Below are 16,532 nucleotides of genomic sequence, written 5' to 3' on the forward strand. Positions count from 1 at the left end.
TCATTTTAGATACTAACAGCACAAGATAAGTTCCACTGTTGAGAATATAGAGGACTGCTCCTGGGAGAAGCTAACCAGTTCAGTTGTTTGTGTGCATCAGACTGATTCAGTAACAGTCATGAGTACTTACTCTTAAATCTGACTTCTCAGAGGAGACCATTGGCCATCTCAAATGTAATGCTACTAACTCAAATGTAATGAACTTTTTTGCTATTTATCGATTCTTCATCCCATCTTCTGTGAAAGACTTTGCATGTGAATCTACCCAAGGCATCCTAGATAGTCTCAGTGAATAGATATCAAGATAAAGCTTGCCTGACTTGCTAATATCGCTGCTCCTTGATCCCTGGAGATCCTCTATCTTAGTGTCAAATTTTATCTCCCAATTGCCAAGGGATTGTCATGTCAGATTCGAGGATGGTTTGGGAGAATTAGAGGAAAAACATTGAATCTGGAAGAGACAGGGAATTGTTGGGTTCTGGCAGGAGTGGAGCCTGTTGTTGGGTCTCCAGTAAAGTTTAATGGGTCCAGGGTGGGGAGGGATTGTCAGGTTCTGAGGGAGATGTGGGTGTTGGGAGTCAGATCCAAGGAAAAGGTATAGGTCCAGCTGTCTTTGTTAAAATGGATGTTTGTAGGATGTTCAATGCACAAATGAATTGCACTGTGGAATCATCAATTTCCTATTGGAAGGTTTAATTTCCTGGGCAGTTCCCTCAGGGTCTACTATTCTGGTTGTCTGCAGGGTTCTAAATCTGCAACTCCCATCTATGCTGCAGAAACAACCAGAGGGGTCAGCACTTTTGAATCAACATCTAAAGTTTTTTTTCTTTGTTTTTCAACTTGATCATTTTCAGTGCAATACTTCTTGCTTTGTAAAGTTTCTTTTTATAATCCTACTTCTTTTGTTTTGTGTTATTTATTTTGTTTCTTGTTCTGGAATTCTTATTATGTTGATTTGTTTCACTTCCTCTTGAGTATGAGGAAGAGATTTGCATCTCCATTTGTTTTTGTTAATTATAGTGAAATGGGCAAATCACAAATTGTAAAGGTTCTAGGCAGTTGAAATAGGCAGACAAACTACTTGTCCTAACGTGACTAATTTAATTAAATTTATGAAATAAATTTATTTTAAAATAATCCAAAAATATGAGCAGGCCAAGTCATTCAGAGAGGCAGTGTGCCCATTTACAAAGCACCTTGTAATGTGTAATAAGTAAGTAGAAATATGAAGAATGATTTTTGTTTTTTTCATCCAGTCACTTGGTGGAATGGACAGATGCATACTGTAAAATTATCTATGTCAGTTATTCACACTGGAACTGCGAATAGCTGAAATTTTAACCTGAGAGCTGTAGAAAGGAATTTGGGCATGAAGTCGAAGATTTAATGCTCATTTCTGTTTTTGAAAATATTTTTCATTGGGATGTGGGCATCACTGATTCTACCAGCATTTCTGATGACCTCATTGGTATAAATACTTTTATTTGTAGTTCTTATGGTTTAGTACATCATTTGCAGATTTTGGAGATTAAGAATTCACTGTGGAAAGCCCAGTGTGCAATTGAAGCACCTTGAGATTTAAGGCACTTAAGTTTAGAATCATGTTGCATTACAATATGAAAAGCTAGTCATTTAAGAATATTTGATTTGCGATTGCCAGAACACCTGAAACAAACAGGAGTTCAGATTACTATGTTTGTTTAACGGAATCAAAATAGAAGAGATGGTGCTATACAAATGTTCTGGTAGAGACAAGGTGTCACAGCTTTTGGTAATGGCTGTCATAAGGAGGTACAGCTAAATTGTCTTAAACTTGCAGTAAACCCTGAAGCTCAGCTTAAGAAAAGTCAAAAACATGTTCCATCATCGATGAATAGACAGTGTAAGGAACTTCTCTGGCTTTTTTCTATTCTGGGTTTGTATTTGCTGGGAGAAATTAGTTCCAGTTGGAACTATGAGAATGCTGAAACAGAAGAAAGTGTTCTTAATAGCACATTCCCGACAGTTGGGGATCAGACGTCCAAGGGAACGGTCACTCCACACAGCACTGGAAGTCATTGATAGTTCAGTGTGGAGTGAAGGAAATGCACAAGCAATACTTGACGTGGGAAAATATTGAACTTGGAGAAATTCAGAGATAATATGAAACTAGCTGTTTTGATAAATGCTGAAGTTGTGCCAGTACTCAGATGTTCGGGAGCTGTCACAAAAGTGCTGGGGAACTTTGGCCTTGGGAGAAGAGGTTGAAATAACCAGATGTTAGCAGTTGAAACAGAATAAATTGGAGAGGCTAATCTACAAAAAATGAAGAATTAGCATTGCTTGCAAAAGGGAAATTTTTTTTAATGTGATTTGGTGACCCACTGTAACTACACAGACTTAATGATGACACTTATTGTTTTGAGATGCACTGTAAGGTTTTAAACCAGTTTGAATATTAACTTCCACTTTTTTGCTGTTAATCCTGCATTTTCAGCTATGGATGTGGCTTAGAATTATTGTTGTACCTGCCTCGTTCACTTCTTTTGTCATTTTTAAGGAGGTTTTTGTATAATTAAGATTTAAGATCCAGCTCATACCGTTAGAGTCATAGAGTCATGCAGCAAGGAAACAGGTCATTCAGTCCAAATAGTCCACGTTAACCATGTGGTGCCACCAGCCTGCATTTTGCCCATATCCCTCCAACCCTTTTCTATTCATATATGTATCCGAATGTCTTTTAAATGTTGAAATTGTGCAGCATCCACCACTTCCCCCAGCAGTTCATTCTGCACACAAATCTATTTTTTTATTTCTTTCTCCTCTCACAATTTAAAAATGTGTCCCCTAGTTTTGTATCCCCCCGCCAAAAGGAAAAGACCTTTTCTGATCACCTTATCTGTGCAAGTCGTGATTTTGTCAACCTCTATAAGGTCGCCCCTCAACTTCCTATGCTCCAGCGAGTAAAGTCTCAGCCAAACCAACCCCTCTATATCTCAAACCATCCATTCCCAGCAACATCCTCGTAAATCTTTTATGAACCATCTCCAGATTAATAATATCCTTCCTCTAACAGGGTGATTGGAACTGCACACAGTGCACCAAAAGAGGCCTCACCAGTGTTCTGTACAACATCAACATCATATTCTCTCATTGTATATTTGAAATGCTTATTTTCTTACTCCTTTTGTTCTTCTATACATTCTATTCTTTAAAAGATTTTAGGCTATTGAACCAGATCGTAATAAAAAATCTAGTTTGTCCTTTAATTTCATAACTGGGATCATAACTACATCTAGTGGACAACGCTAGCAGTGTGGTTTTTAAAAGCAATTGCAAAATACAGGTAGTTATGTGTTTCTACACACATTGCCGTGGCCTTCATAGACCATACAGGATTGCAATCCATCTTTGTGCAGTTATTCCTGTGATCAATAGGCACAGTCTTGTGAAACAATGGGAAGCAGTTACGACACTACCTTTAGGCATTCATGGTGCCAGGACAATTTTTGTCTCAGATGAGGAATGCACATCTGGACAGACTATAGAGCAACAATAATATCAGAGAAAATCTGCTTCTCTTGTTCTTAATTTAAGCCCTGAACATGTTGAAGCTGATAAGAAGGATTTGCTCTGGAAATTAACGCAAAGCCTGAGTTTTGGTCTTTACCTCAGTGATGAGACAGCTACCACTGTTCCAAGGTTGACATCATATGACTGTGGGGATAATTTTAATCTTTACCACCTGTGGCATTACTTGGATAAATATAGAGACAAAATCGAGCATTAGAGGATCACAGACCTCTAACTGAGGTTGGCACCATTTGCTCCATTTCACCAGAATTATGTCATAGCTCACACATAGCAAACTGACAGAGCTTTCAGGAAAGACTTGGTTACCATTTTTTAAAGGGCACATCAGGTAGACAGCTGAACCCGGGACAGGGATTTCCGAACACTTGCTATTCAGTCAGCACTTGTAATCACAGCAAGGGAAGGCAGAGGTAATGTCATATGTAACCACTGGTTTTAAACCACTATTGAGAATCTGGTTCTCTCATGTCATTTTATGGAAGGACATCTGCCATTCCTACCTGGTTCTGCCTACATGGGATTCCAGACCCACCGCAACAGAGTTGACTTTGAATTCTTCTCGGAAATGGCTCAGTCAAGCTAACCCGATCAAGGTGCAATAAATGCTGGCCAAGCCAGTGAGGTCCATGAACTGTGAACTGAATTTTTAAAAATAAATGTACTTTGGCATTGAGCTGTAATGCCATCATCTTGCATATGTCAGTCCCACCAGTAAGGTCAAACACAGGCTAGACTTCAAAATTTTTAGGATTATAAAGCCTTTGAATTTAAGTCACGGCTTCCCCCTACCATTGAGTCCTCAATAGTTGAGGGAACGTGGAAGTGGATCAGTATGGGTGGTGAGCAGATTGTGTGAAGCCCTTTGTTTGTTTTTATAGGGACTAAGAGAAGACATTGCAGGGTCTCTGAGTTTAATTCTCAAATCCCCTCTGGCCACAGGATGGATGCCAGAAAAGTTGAAGGCAAATAGTATGGTGCCATTTTTCAAGAAGATTGATAAGGATAAACCAGGAAAACACAGATAAATGAGTCTAATGTGGCAACGAAATTGTTGCGGGTGGGGAGGATTATATGGTTGTGGGGTAAGAATTGAGGAATGAAATGAATCTTCATTTGGAGATCCAATGATTAATCAACGGGCATCAATGTGGTATTGGAAGGGGAGAATATGTGAAACAAATTTGGATTGAATTTTAGAAGATGGCTAGATGAGGGTCGTGCTGTTGATGTAGTCTACGTGGATTTCGGTAAGGGTTTTGATGAGGTCTTATGTGGCAGATTGGTTCAGCAGCCAAAGGCCCATACGTTCTAGAACAATTTGGCAAATTGGATCCAAAATTGGCCCAGTGGTATGAAGCAGAGGATAACATTGGAGGGGTTTTTGTGACTCGATTTCTGTGTTCTATGGTGTGCCACAGTGATCCATACTGTGTCCCTTGCTGTCTATGTACATTTTAAAGATCTAGATGTAAATTTAGGAAGTGTGATCAGTAAGTTTGCAGATATGAAAATTGGCTGTATGGTAAACAACAAGGAGGAAAGCCTTAGAATATTGGATGATGCAGACAGGTGGGTCAGATAGGTTGTGTAGTGGCAAACGGAATTTAACCCTGAAAATGAGATATGATGCATTTCAGGAGGACTAATAATGTAGAGGAGTATATGGTGAATGGTACCACACTGGGAATTACAGAGGATCAGAGGGGGGAGAAACAAAATCAAACAAAAATGGAAATTGCTGGGAAAGCACAGCAGGTCTGCCAGCATCGGTGGGGAGAAAGCAAAATTAGCATTGAGTCTAGTGATCCTTCAGTTGGATCAGCTGGACCTTAAGGTGCATTTGCATAAATCCTTGAAGGCACAGGATAGGTAGTGAAGGTGTTTAAAAAGCCATACGGGGTACTTGTCTTTATTAATCAAGGCATTGATGGCAAAAATAAGGAAGTTATGATGGAGCGGTATCTAATGTCAGATTACAGCTGGACTGTATATCATTCTGGTTGCCACAATGCAGGAAGGGTGCAGAAGAAATTCACCAGGATGTTGCCTGGGCTGAAGGCATTCAGTAGTGAAAAGAAATTAGATAAACTGGGATGGCCTTCCTTCAAGCAGGATGGGGGTATCCAATTTGAGGTATATAGAGTTCTAAGAACTAAATAGGGGGAAAGATGTTTCAGTAAAATGTCAAAAACTGGGGGCATAGTTCTCCAGTTTTGGAGGGAATTCAAGGAACATTTTCTCTTGCTCACTCTGAGTGGTCCCTCTCTGAGTGGTTTTGCCAAATGCTGCAAAAATGGGATTCGCATCTATGAACATTAGATGGGCTGAGATGTTTCTGTGTTCAAAAACTCCCGACTCTGTTAATAAATAATGCAAATGGTACAGATTGAGTCCATCTAGTCCCGGCCAAAGATTTTTACTGAACCCAAAAGGAGCATGACCTGAGGAATTTTTTGACTCATAACTTTCCTGCACAAAAATTATCAGATGATTAACTACTTCCTTTGCCTTGTGAGGCCAGTGAGTACTAGTGTTATGGGTGCAGTGATTACAATACTGATTCCTGACAGGCAATACAACAAAATTTCACAAACAATACCATTTAGCCAGAAGAAAGAAACCCTACATTTAATATACTTTTCGTTCTATATACTTGGACAGCTTAATAAATATTATTTAGAGACAAAAAAAATCTGCTGGAATCCAAGGTAGAGAGCCAAGAGGCTGGAAGAACGCAGTAAGCCAGGCAGCATCTGGAGAAAGGAGCAGTCAACATTTCGGGTATTACCCTTCTTCAGGACTAAAAATATAATTTGGTTTTGTTTCTCCCCTCTCAGTCCTGAGAGGGGAGAAACAAAACCAAATTATATTTTTAGTCCTGAAGAAGGCTAATAAATAATAAATATGTCCTGGCCGACACTTGATGTTATACCCAATTTGAATTAACTGAGGGAAAATAAGAATGCAATTATTTTTTGAAGTTGAATGGAAGTTAAATTTAATGGAATTCAAAAGTAGCAACAATGAGGGTGCCTGAGAATGAGGGAGGACTGTGGTGACAGTGTATATGGGAGGTTTGAAAATTGGGGAAGAACAAACTTGCTCTGTTTCTTTGAGACCTGGCCTCATTTTGTGCTCATGAGGCAGTAAACTACCTAGTGTCGGGTCTCCTGTCATTAAGGAACAATATCCTACCTCCAAGAGTTATCAAACAATCAGAAAGCAAGCTGCTGTTCAGCCTCAACAGCACCATCAGCAGCGATGCCTACTGCTGGAACTGCACCCAGCCAGGAGCAGCAGTGTGGATGCCATCCTGGAACGAAACTAATTGGGGTTTGGGTTACCTTGGCCAATCAGATAGGCATTTCACTGTGGGAGCGGGATGGAAGGTGGTGCTGATGTTTGGTGAGGACAAGGATGTTTCTGCAAAGTTAAAGCTTGCTGTCGACTGTTCATGTGGACCACATGGTACCTATTTTGATGAACACTCCCCAAGAACACTAGAAAGAGCTCAGGTTTTACAAGGTGCTCTCTCCAGGAGGGAGGAGGAAATTTTCCATCTTGTACTGTTGCTGGAAGGATTCCAAGGCATTGGGAAGGTGTCAAACATTTTACCCTCCAACGTCCCCCTCATTGTCTGGCACCCTCACTGCTGCTACTTTTGAGGGGCATGTTAAACTCCACCCAACTTTGAACAACCATTACATTCTAATTTTCCTTCAGTCTATCCAAATTGGCCACAGCCATACAGAACTTTAAGGCTTTTGGTAAAAAGCCAAGAGAAATTTTCAATCATACACACCATTTCATTTCCCTCTAATCAATTCCCCAACGCAGTTCAAGAATCAAAATTCCATTAAAAAAAACTGTAAATGCTGAAAAATCTGAAATGAAAACAGGAAATATTTTAAATACTCTGCAGCTCAGTCAGCAATGAAGGGAGTAAAGGTATGCTGTAATATATTGGTTATCTCATCATTTTGACCAGTTGACCGACTGACAGCTACTATGCCATTTCCATGTTTTGCTATGATTTTTAATAGCACAAAGTGATTTTCTTCTTTAGCAGTTTTTCTGTCCAAGTACGAGTTAGCATTTTTGTTCAATGATTCTGAATTTCAGCCTCTTTATTTTGTTCTTTTTCCAATTGGCATGAGTTATTGTTTGGATTTGATAGTAGTCGTCTATATTAGTGTTTCTGCAGTCATTGTAGTTTGTATGATTGCTTTTTTTTAGTCCTTCAGGAAAAATTGGCTATAGCCTTCTTGATACTTTTTTAAATACTTTTGATGACTATCTCCATTAATCTTCTATTTCATCCTTTGCCTGTATTTTTAGCTCAGACCATAAACTGCTCAGTTAATTGGGTAGCAATCTTCATTTTCTTTATTTAAAAGAGTTTCATTTAAACAAACTTTCAGATATAAGTACATAATCCATTATACATGCTGTATTCAAAACACATTCCAGTTTTGAGTTGAGTAATTTCTTTTTTTGATTTTGTAGTGTTTCATTTGTAAACATCGGAGCATTTCAATTCATCATAGTCGGAAAGGAAGAGCTGTTTCTAAATGTATCTAGGCCTAGTAATAGCAATATGTTACTAGATATATTGCAAACATTGTTATAGTATAGAGTTTGGGATTATGTTTTGGGATGGTGCCTTTAAATTTAGGGTAAAGTTAGGTGGGTCATGTGACCTGTCCTGAAGCCTACCTGGCAAAGGGTCTGGGCAATGGGACAGTGAAATATTAAAGGAAGGCCTACCTTACTTTGCTGGAGTAAAGTGCAAGGCATTCATTCATATAGTCGATGATGAAGCTCCTTTAAGATGTTAATGGTAGACTAAGCCTTCAAGTCCTAAGGAGGGTTAAAAATACCTTTTTCTTAAGAAAAGAGTATACATTTTGTGTTTATTTTGATTTTAAAAAAAGCTAGCACACAGCTGAGGAACTAAAGAACAGGTAATTACCACTTCTACACGGATTATGATGCATTTGATTGTGTTGCTATAGTGATGGGTGCAGGGGATGCAACTGCAATGATTGGGTTACATGTTTTCCTAAAACAGAGACAAATACCAAAGGCATGTGGATTAAGCTGGCAGTAGAGGACATCTAAAGATAAATTTTCTGCTGGAATTTGTGTGGACATTCACACTTGGAATGAAATGGGTAAATTCATGAGGCGTTAACATGAAACCAGCCAATTCACCTAGTTTATGTTACAGGGAAGATTTCCACTTGCACTGTCAAGTGGAATGGCCATTTTGGGACGAGAATTCACCAGGCTGAGAAAAGACATCAAAAGTAAACTCTCAGGTGTTGTGGTATTACATGCAGCATTGATCAGACCTGCATGTCTCTAATAGCACTATGTTTCTTGTGACGTTATGCCATGTCTTATTCTTGTGTAAAAGTAACCACTCCATCTGGAATAGTTACAGCTGTATTCTGTAAACTATAAGGAAAGTTAGTCATTCAGTTTGAGACCAAACAGTCAATTTGGAGACTTGAGAGGCTTCTTTTTTTTTCAAATTTAATTTTTACTCAATAGTTAGGCTGTTAAATATATGGCCTAACTCCTCATTAACTCTCTTCAGCAGACTCCAACATCACATACATTCAACCATGCTTCCCTCTGACCATGACTCAATTCCCTCAGGACCTGACTGCCAACCCCACCCCAATATTGTAACCAACAGGACTTGAGTCCCACTCTCTGCCACTAAACATGTGACCATTTTAATACCCCCGTCCTCTACCCTGCCAGACACACACAGCCCTGAGACCTGACACCTACTCCCTCTCTGCTGGACCTGGTTTCTCCCACTCACCTGAATCTGCCCTTAACACTGCATCACTTACCAGGTGAGTTTGCACCCAGGCACCTTGCCCAATGAGCACCTTAAGCTGGAGCCCTATGCCTACACAAGTAACACCCTACCCTCCCAGCACCCTAACATTGTACTTATCTGAAGTATGTGATATTTTTGACAAAATTTGTTAAAATGTCAGAATGGAAGTGCAGCTCCTTGTTTCTTACGGAACCCTGAATGGAATCTTTTCTCAGAAATGTGGAGCTCTCTCTAGATTATAGGAAAAAGCAGAACTGGAGCAGCAATTTGCATGGATTGCCACTCCTTGGAACATCCGGTCCAATACATGTAGTCACACTGAGATTAAATCTTCTGATGCTTATTCTCCATATTTGCTGGAATTATTATAATAATGTCTAAAGAACTTGTCATTGGGAGCTAAGAATCACATTCAAATTATTTTTGGTAAAATTGAATGTCTACTTAATGGGCACTGAAATGTATACTTTCAGTATAATCAAAAGAAAGGGGTTTCTTATGTTCTTTGACTTTGAAAAAGAAAACTTACCTAAAAACGCAATGTTTTTAGTCTTTGGTTATAGTAAAGATTTTAAAATATGAAATTTAGTTATTATCCTTTTCCGGGTATTAACCTGAGTTGAGTGGCCTTGGCGGAACCAAACTGGGTGTCACTGAGGAGATAATTGTTGAGCAGATGCTTCTCAGTAGCACTGTTGATGCCACCTTCCATCACTTTTCAGATGATCTAGAGGAGACTGATGGGGTTGTGTTGGATTTGTCCTGCTTTTGGTATGCAGGACTTGCCTGGGTGACTTTCCCTGATTGTCAGATGCCAGTGTTGTAAAGTCAGCCTACCAGACCATAGGGCTGCACTGTTCCTCTTGCACACGTGCTCAGAGATGTGTGGCAGTGGTTTAGCCTGAGAGTCATCTCATGTTGGGCGAGGGGAAGATTAAGAAGGAGAGAGCTTCATGATAACTTCAGCCGGTGCAGGAATTGAACTCATGTTGTTGACATCACTCTGCATTGCAAACCAGCTGGACTAGAACTGCTTACCTCTAAGTATAGCAAGATTTGGAGCATATTACAGGAATGTTGTGAGGAGCCACAACCTCAAAGCACCCACTGCCTCTAACTCTTCTTGAGATCATGTGAAGTGAATTGAATCAACTGAAGATTAGGATCCATGATGCTGGAGATCACTGAAGGAGACTGAGACCATCCACTTAGCTCTTCTAACTGAAGATTGTTGTAAATCCTTCAGCCTCATCTTTGGTACTAATGTGCTCAGCATTTCCCTTAGTTGAAGATGGGGATACTTGTGTAGCCTCCACCTCCCAGTAAGTTGTTGTTTAATTTCCACCATGCAACATGACTAGAGGCGGTAGGAAGGCAAGCTTAGATCTTGACCTGTTGGTTGCACAGATGTTTAAATTTACTCTTGCTGCTTAGTGCATAAATAGTCCTGTATTGTAGCTTCATCAGTTGGCACCCCACTTTTTTTTTAGGAATTCCTGGTTTTACCCCTAACATGCTCTCCTGCAGTTATTTTTGAACCAGGGTTGGTCCCTTGTCGTGATGGTATTGGTTGAGTGGGGGATATGCCAGGTGATGAGATTGTGTTGGAGTATAGATCTGCTGCTACTGATGGCCCGTAGTGCCTCCAGATGTCCAATCTTGAGCTGTTAGATCTGTACGAAGTCTATCATATTCATCACGTTGCAACACAGTGTCGTGGAACCTATTCTCGATGTGAAGATGGGATTTCATCTACGCAAGGAATGTATTCTTGTCCCTCCTACTTGTATCTATCCACGATAGTATATCTGTAACAGGCAGATTGGGGAAGATGAATTGAAGTAGGTTTTTTCCTCTTGTTGGTTCCTTTGCTTGTTGCAGAGTCAGTTTAGCAACTACTTCCATTATGGCTTGACCAGATGCTGAGTAACTCTTGGCCACTTCAGAATTACTTATTAAACTGCAGTTCAAAGATGTGTCAAATTTGCATTCCTGAATGTCAAAAGTTGCATTGCATTTTAACTGCATCAGGAGCGTGGATGATAAGATGGGCCCCAGAAAATTGCAAATACAGGTAAGTACAGAAGGCAGCATCTAGAAATACCTACTACGAGCTGGAGTGAAATGTCATGTCTTTATTTGTTCCCTTGTTGGCCGTGGATTAAATGTCCTAGTAAGACTCTTAAAGAAGGTCTTTGAAACATGAATTGCCTGCATGGGATGAGCTTGCAATAATCCAGCAATTTAATGACAGCTTCAAACAGATTTGTGACAAAGCTGCATTTTTATCTTAGTTTTGTCAAATTTAATAACAGATTGGATCTTGGATCCGCGTTTTGCTGCAATATTTTTATTATTAACGGTGAGCATTGTTAATTCATGATTACCTTTTCAGACAATTTTGGCACAGTTCATATTTTATGTATATGGCCACCTAATTTGGCAAACGGTGTTGGATGCAATGGAATGAGCAGATGACAACACCAGAATCTTGAACAGTCAACAGGGGCCTATACTACAGACCAGTATTGATTCCATTTGAGGAAGTAACCATGAGTTAAGCAGGCAATATTGAGGCCAACAGAAGATTGCAGATTGAAGTCCTGCCAAGGGCACCCAGTGAATCAAAGGCAGGCAGTTCATTCTTTTTAATAATAACATGAACAAGGAGACAAGCAGTTGTTGCCAAAATCTTACGTACTGGAGGCCCAGGAATGAGGAGTTACCAGGTCAAAGATAACTAATGGTGGGGAAAGAGATATATTCCGGGAGGGTTGTCCACCTGCCCAGGGTTCATTCTCAGTACTTCCCACCCTAATACCATGTCTCTTGATCAAAGAGGTGCCCACCTTTTAAGTTGGGTTAATATTAGCAGCAAGGTCCTTCTTAAACAGTTGTTTTTGACCACCTAAGGGCCTCAATTAATGGTGGAGGTTGGGGAGGCTGGTCATAGGCCTCTCTGCCTCTCACTTGGTTGGAGCAGAGGTGGGAAGACAGTGCAGTGTTAACCTGCCTCAATACTGTCCTCGCCTTCAAATACACCACTGGAAAAAGTGAGAAGTTCAGCACAATGTTTCGATGGAGTTATTGCTGTTGGAAGTAACTGCAATTTCACAAACTAGATATGTTTCGGATCAAAAGAGAAACATTTGTTTCAAATTATAACTTTGTTCAGCTTGCCTTGTATCTGCTTGCATCTTATTTTAGTGGAAAATCAGGAATGTGTAGCCAATCCTCACACAGGAGGTAAATCTTGTATGGCTCTGAAGGAGATGAATCAGTTCCTGAATGAACGGTTAATTTGTTGTCACATTGTAAGCAGGAACCATAGGTGTACAGACAGGCGAACAACAAATGAGACATTCAGACTGTCAAGTGTAGAAGACAAGCTTTCAGATATGTTAGACAAAGAACCAGCAATATCTTTGCCTATGAAAGACTAGGAAAGCAATGTGAGACACATGGACATTGAAGTGTGGGTTTATAAAAGGCTTGCTGTAATCTGTAAACCACTAGAGTGAGCTTTACACTTCAGTGTGAAGGCTTTCAGTCCATATGTGCGTATGAAATAACTAATTTTAACCTGTTTCCTGAAGTCCTGTTATCAAATGGTGAAGTTGATCCCATATCTCCAGTTTTTTTTAAACAAACTCTTTAGTTTAAATGCATTAAACTGATTTTTCCCAGGGCCAACATAATTACTCACTGTGGTTCCATACTCGACCATGTACAGTGAAGCCTGATCTGATCCTATTAAGACAATTTCTCTGATATTCTTCAGATTTATGTGCGTGTTTCGTACAAAGATCTTTTGTTCCATCTATTTTTTGATACAGTGATTATTTTAAAAAGACAGCATGTTTCACAGCAAACAATCATTTACAGCATAATTCTGCATTTGCTAACAATATTACTTTAGACTGATGAACACTAATTAATATCTTAAAGCATAGTCAACACCTTTTTTAATAAAAGGCAAAAATTTTGAAACAATGCTGCATAAGTGGTCCCTGAATGATTAGCTTTTCATTTTAATTAAGCAAGTAAATGATTGTCAAAAAATGCAGTATTTTAATCTGTGCTTTCAAATTTGTCACCTTATGAAGTTTCCCTGAATTAGTTGCTGTTTTTGTTCGTGGATGCTTTCAATTTAAGTTGCCTGTTAAAAACACCTCATGTTTCTTTGATACTAGCACCAAGGCATAAGAAATAAACTAGAAAGTGAACTAAGATCCCATAATCTAGTGATGAGGTAAAAAGGAATCACCTCAACTAAAATAAAAATGAAGGATTCAACAGAATCTTTCTTCCAAGTAACTAGATTTTAATAGATAAGGCAAACAAGGGTAGAAATACAGAGCATGTGCATTGCAATATTTATCTTTTAAATGAAAATACATTGTTCACATTTAAATGTTACAAATGACAATTCCGCTAACACCAAACATTAACATGAGCATAAGTCTTGAGGAATATTGTTATCAAGTGAAAATTAAAAAGGAAATTTTGCATGCAGAAATGTGGTAACTATCTGTAGCAGAATGTACTTAATTGACTACCACATGATAAGCTTCAGAAGGCACTCAAGTGACCAGGAGACAATATGCAATTGTCAAAGCATTCAGGAGATTCTTTCATCATAAATCACTCATTGTTGTGGCACTCTTGGATTATTGGCATCAGACACTTCTTATCACAGTAGGAAAAATAGGCCTTTACTACGTTTAAACCAAATATTCTGCACTGTGTACAAATCTGTGAATAAAAGTTCAATCCCCAATGTTGATGTAAATCAATTTGAAAATATTTCAAGAGTGATTGCTATGCTTGTGAATTGAAGCACATCTGTAAAACTTGAAGTGATTATCTTTTACCGAATGCCCCAGCTTGCTGCATAAAATAGATTTTGCCTTTCCTCAGTGTAATCTGGCTAGCCTGATTATGTATGCACGGGTCACTGCATCTCACTTCACCAGAAAATAAAACTATTCTTTTTAATAATGATGTAACTTTGGAAACTGCTTTCTGCACATAGCTGTCCTGGAAGGGGAGGTGAATGCTTGCACCTGGATGGTTTGCCAATGACATTGATATACAACTAATGTTTGTAAATAGGAGGCAGGATAATGGAGCCAGTTTGAAACCCTAAAATTTGATAGAAAACCAAATGAAATGCATTGGATTTGAGAACAAAGTGATAGGAACCATGACATAATAATGGAAGTCAGCATTTCAGGACTCATTCTCCTTTTTTCGTTTTTCCAACGTGGAAATGTAGGAACAGAAGTAGACCTGTGAAAAACAGGGATGCAAGTGTCAGGAATGAAGGAAGAAAAGACAATGAATGTGAAGCCCTCTAGGAGAGGGTCTCACGCTGAAGGAGAAGCAAAATGGACATTTCAAGGTTGCACCTGTCCACACAGATGGTTACTGATGTTATGTGCCCGTGTTGTGTGTCATCCAAGAGTTCAAGGAGCCATTGTCATGGCCTTTCCAATGATTATAAAAATGTCCAAACTAAAAGCAGGGTCCAGCATAACAAAGTTGGATGAACACAGCAGGCCAAGCAGCATCTCAGGAGCACAAAAGCTGACGTTTCGGGCCTAGACCCTTCATCAGAGTCCAGCAGATGGCTCAGATGTTAGATAAAAACAAAGGACTGTGAAACTCAAGTCTGGCAGCGGCTATAGGCGAAGAAGCAAAGTTGGCACTGAATCCAATATGAAGCTTCTTCAAAACACTTCAGTTTCAGCACTGTTTTTATGATTTAAAAATTAGTGATTTTTGCAACCAGCTCCTTCAAAGAAGGGCAGTAAATAATAGTGACCCCAAATCATTATATCAAAGATAATCAATGCTGTGTTTGAGGGTATAGAGACTAATGGACTTCAAGATGGATAGTGACATTTGAGCTCAATGGACAGTGAGATTTTCCTCCTTTTTTTTGCTTTCTTTGGTGCATGGGATTATTGATTGCCCTGAGTGGACTTCAAGGCACTGAATAACCATCAAGTAGATTCCTCGAGCAGATAATTTGACTCCCTATATGTTTAGCTACAATGTAACCACAAAGCATGTTATGTAGGCCTCTCATTACTATCCTAGATGTCGCCATGATGCCTTCATCTTCTGGCAAATGCAGGTATAATGGCTATTCATGGAGCTATTAGAAATTAATGGCTGGGCTTTTAGTTGACAAGACTTATCCCTTCAGGATGTGGCTGATGATGCATAACCCTGCCAAGGAGACAGAGACTCAGACCATTTTCAGCTTTGTGCAAGGGTCATCATTGAGCAGACCACTGAACCGTGGATTTAAACTTGTCCAGATGCCATCACCATTTTGATAGTGCCTTTTAGTATACTCCAAGTGTCTTGCATGCTTACAGAACCATACAGTAACGAAGAGACCATTTGGCCCATCAAGCCTTCAACTATGTGCTTTAGTCCCATTTTGCTGCACTAGGCCCATAGCCTTGAGTGTAATGATATTTCAAATGCTCATTGAAGTGTTTTTTAAGGATTGAGGTTCCCACCTCAACTACCCTCCCAGACATTCCAGATTCCCATCACCCTCAGGGTGAATGTTTTTTCCTCAAATTCCCTCTATGATTTTGGCATTTCACTTTAAAATTATGCTCCCTTGTTATTGGCCCTTTTAACTGAGGGGGACAGCTGTTTTCTATTCACACTCACATTGAAAATTATAAATAAAGTTAAGGGGAAGGAGAACTCAAGAGCTGTTAGTAATGGAGGTAATAGGTCCCAAAAAGAAGGCGCAAAAACTGGCATAAGGGAACTTTATCTGAATGCTCAGAGCATTCAAAACCAGTTGGATGAGTTGACAGTGCAAATCATGACAAATGGGTATGATTTAGTAGCTATTTCAGAGACATGGTTACAGGATGGCCAGGACTGGGAGTTAAATATCCAGGGGTATCAAACTGTTTGGAAGGACAGACAGGAAGGTAAGGGAGGTGGTGTTGCTCTGATTTTTAAGGATGATATCAGGGCGGTAGTGAGAGATGATATAGCTTCTACTGAGTAAAACATTGAATCCATTTGGGTGGAAATTAGGAATAGCAGGGAGAAGAAGTCACTG

General features: G+C 39.5%; 1 protein-coding gene and 1 long non-coding RNA gene across 10 annotated transcripts in view; one reads left to right on the forward strand and one right to left on the reverse strand.

The window, feature by feature from the left end:
- The window catches only part of LOC132210947 (uncharacterized), a 90,082-nt gene extending 81,639 nt beyond the window's left edge, over window positions 1–8,443 (reverse strand). The window contains exon 1 of the long non-coding RNA XR_009447200.1: window positions 8,341–8,443. This is a non-coding gene — a long non-coding RNA (uncharacterized LOC132210947). The remainder of the gene's footprint in view (window positions 1–8,340) is intronic.
- The window catches only part of LOC125463177 (zinc finger protein 385D-like), an 850,093-nt gene that overhangs the window by 313,465 nt on the left and 520,096 nt on the right, over window positions 1–16,532 (forward strand). The gene's annotated exons all lie outside the window — the stretch shown is intronic.

This window comes from Stegostoma tigrinum, chromosome 2 (assembly GCF_030684315.1).
Source record: "Stegostoma tigrinum isolate sSteTig4 chromosome 2, sSteTig4.hap1, whole genome shotgun sequence".
Taxonomy (NCBI): Eukaryota; Metazoa; Chordata; class Chondrichthyes; order Orectolobiformes; family Stegostomatidae; genus Stegostoma; species Stegostoma tigrinum.